The sequence below is a fragment of the Microtus ochrogaster genome, linkage group LG3 (genome assembly GCF_000317375.1).
Source record: "Microtus ochrogaster isolate Prairie Vole_2 linkage group LG3, MicOch1.0, whole genome shotgun sequence".
NCBI classification, from domain to species: domain Eukaryota; kingdom Metazoa; phylum Chordata; class Mammalia; order Rodentia; family Cricetidae; genus Microtus; species Microtus ochrogaster.
Genome location: NC_022029.1, coordinates 44,018,131 through 44,022,168, shown reverse-complemented (window position 1 = coordinate 44,022,168; position 4,038 = coordinate 44,018,131).

Genomic DNA, 4,038 nt, shown 5'->3' with positions numbered 1-4,038 from the left:
TCTCTCTCTCTCTCTCTTCCTATGAGACTGCTCTGTACTCCCTTTCTCCTCTCCTCTCTCCCTTCCCTTCTCCCATTCCCTTCCCTTTTCCCAATAAAACTTCCCTCTTAAGCTTTGTCTGCATGGGCTGTTTGTTGCTCACTTGTTCTGGTCTGGACTCAGCTCCCAAAGTCTAATCTCTACACTTGGAGTTTCTCTGAGGAGCCCGAAAGACCCAAGGAAGCTTTGAGGAAAGACATAGCAACAGAGCAGGCAGCATCTCCGGAACAACAAAACAAAACAAAGAAACAAACAAAAGCCACTGTAGGTCTTATTGGAAGATGGTGTTTTTCATAGTAGTCTCATGAAATTGGAAAAAAAGATGGCAGAATGGAGCTGCACGTGCAGAAGAGAGAAGAGAGATGTGAAACCAGAGATGCGGTAGTAGCCATGGGTATGGGAGCATGGGCTATGGGACAATGGAATGAATATGTCCTTGGTGGTAGCCATGGGTACGGGAACATGGGCTATGGGACAATGGAATGAACATGTCCTTGGTGACTTGGCCTGCCAGGAGGCTTAGACTCTGCATCCTGGAGCCCACCACTGCTGCAGCTCTCCCTGCTGGGGAGAGGAGAACTTTAGACCTTGGCTCTGTTTGCTAAGTGCAAGCCCAATGGTTCTGCTCTGTGAAGCGGCATAGAGGGAAGAGAGACATGCAGGGCCTGGAGCTCGCTGGGATCCTGCCCCCAAAACCCCACCCCTTGCCCAGCTACATGGTCACCCTGACTTTGGGCAAGAACAGGATAGTGTAGATGAGTCTCAGGGATAGTCCAGTATTTATGATGCTTCACAAACAAGAAACCTTGAAACAGACCAATGACTCATTTCAATAAGTATTTGCATGTAAAGCATTTTGGGCAAAAACATATACTGTGTGACACACAGCTATTTGCTATGCCATTATGATGAGTGAATGTACAATGGATAGGTGGGAAAGATGGCAGAACAGAGCAGCCATGCAGGTAGCCAAAAGAGGCTGAACTAGAGACACTGCTGCAGAGGTGACAGTTATGGGAACATGGCTATGGCAGACAAAAAGAAGCATGTTCTTGTCGTAGGGCCCAAAGGGGGGTGTGCAGCAGTCTGGAGCTCACTAGATATGTGAGGTGAAGAACGGCTTCTTTTCTGGATTAAGCCTCCTTGAAAGGCCTTTATGGTCCATGCTGCCACTGGAGGCCGTGCGGATGTTCTTGATCTGTGCTGCCGCTGCCTGTTATGGCCAAGGAAGCTTCTTTTGCAGTGGTATTGATGACTGCAGACTCACAATTGAGAACGAGAGACCTCAAAGGCTTCTGTGACAATCTCCACCCCCACACACCCCGAAAGAAACAACCCAAACAGGAATCTATTGAAGAGAGACCTTAAACATTGTGATAAAGATGCTGAGGTGTAGCTCTTCACAGTTGATGCTTCTGGTGGGAAGAATTCAGTTACCTTTAAGGGTCTGGCCCCTGGGCATTTGATCAAGATCCAGTGAGTATGTGGGCAACACAAATTAGACTTCATGTATTTCTTTGTGAGGGGGGAAGGCACATGGGTGGAAGGATCGACCTAGGAGGAATGGGAAGTGAGTATAATCCGGATGCACTGTATGAAATTCCAAAATAATCAATAAAAATGTTATGTTGGGAAAAATATCTGTGAAGTATGGAGTTTTTTTTTCTATGTCTTTATTTTTCTTTTACTTGTAATAAGAATTCATGTTGGCAGTTGCTTTTGTTCAGTTTTCTGGAAATGTTATCACAAGTGCTTGGATGGGTTTTCTTGCAAATGAGAAGACCATAGACAGTCTAGTGATGGGTTCTTCTGTTCAACCATTGACATCCCAGTATTTATCAGAGTCTGTTGACTGCCCTTCTTCATGGGACTTGGGATGGGACATAACATTTTCCTATAATGGTTCTAGATGTGACATCATTTCTGCTTCCCAAGCCTCATGGGCCCACTTGAATTTTTTCAGATTCAGAAAGCAGCCGTTCCCTCTGTGAGCACTGCCTTCTGTCTCCTGTCAACCTCAGTGAGGAGAGCCTTTCCTTCCCTATTCCCTGCCGTGTTTTCCACTCACGTTCCTTTGTCCTCTGCTGAGGACAGTTTATTCTTTATCCCACGGTTTTCCTGATGGCTTTTCACCAATATAATCTGCTTATCTGCTGAATAAAATAAGATACGATATCTTCATCTCCAGAATTTCATGTGGTTATTTTTAAGTCTGAAAATATGAGTTACACTGTGACATCATGGTAACTGACATGTCAACAGGCCGCAGGAATCATAGTTTCTTTATAATCCATGGGAACATCATCGTATGCAGCCCATCATTTACCGGAATGTTCTGATTGGGCTGTCACTGCGAAAGCATTCCCTTTGGCTTCGTAAGCAGTGTCTTTGGGGGATACATCATATATTGACTGCACTGGTGAGTTGTCTTGTCACTTGCAATAGCAGGGATTACCTGGGAAGGTAACCCCAACTGAGAAATTGCCTTCATCAGACTGACCTGTGAGCAAGTCTCCGGGGCATTCTATTAGTAAATTATTGATGTGGGATTGCTCCATTTGGGCAGTGCTACCCCTGGACACGTAGTCTCAGCTTCCATTCCTCTCCTGGCTCCCCCAGAAGACGGACTTTAATATGAAAGCCCGACAAAATCTTTTCTTCTCCCAGGCTGGTTTTTATCAGAACAGAGGAGCAAGGTGATGACAGCTTCCAAGGGTGAGCCTGAGCTCAAGGCCACAGCACCAGGCAACAACATCCGGGTGATGCTGGCTGAGGGCTCACTCACTTTTACTATGTGGTCAAGGTTAGAGAACCACCTTTAGTTTTAACTCAATTTAGACACAAATTTAGTCGAAATTAACTGAAAGTATTTTTAAAAGTGCCACAGTCAGCATGTTTAGAGGATGCGTGTGGTAGGGGAAGGGCTCTGCCAGCTAGGGAGTTACAAGGCTAGAAATAGAAATGGAGAGTGTTTGGTAATGTTAAAATTGTGATGTTTTACTTATTTCCTTATTAAAATTAATAACTCTTAAAATTCTTGATGACATACTTGGGTAAGTTAAAACCAATGGTTAATGTGAAATTAATAGTTTAAAAATGCCTCCTATTAATGTAAAAATTGATTTATTTTTTTACTAATCTTTACTTACACACTCTTGAATAAGTCTAGAAGTTCAATTTATCTGAAGGGTGTTAATATGAATAATTTAAAACTCATTTTCCAACAGCAAGGGAAAGGAAACTGATTCTAATGACTTTCTGAATTCAGTAGCTTAGGGGCAAGGTTTAGCAAAATAAAAATGGCCAGTGATAACTGGATGGCGGTGTATTGACAGGGGATACAAGCATATTATCATGAGAACATACCTAGCCAAACTTTAGACACTAATGTGACACAACCAAATGATGTGGGAGGTGATGTATGCTGTGAATATGTTTTATTGCCATTGGTTAATAAAGAAGCTGCTTTTTGCCAGTGGCTTAACAGACTAAAGCCAGAATCAAAGAGATGTATAGAGTAGGCAGAGTCAGAAAGAAGCCATGTAGCCGCCCACAGGAGACAGACATACGAGAACTTTACGCAGTAAGCCACAGCCATGTGGTGATACACAGATTAATGGAGATGGGTTAGTTTAGGATATAAGAGCTTGCTAAAAATATGCTTAATATATTGGCCAAACAGTATTTCAAATAATATAGTATCTGTGTAATTATTTTGGTTCTGGGCAGCCAGGAATGAACAAACAGCTTCCAACAACAACCAAAAGTGAGCTTATGATGGTGGGAGATACAAAATAATTTGAACTTGTACCAATATAAAAAAAACTATACCAGTGTAAATTGTCTTTAAATAATAGTTCACAAATACTCACTCTATTACTCACTATTATTATTAGTGTGAATAAGTTCACACTAAATTACTTATTATCCCATTCAATCTCCCCCTATTTTATCTTTTTTTTTTTTTATCTCAAGGCCTACATAATTTCCACCCCAACC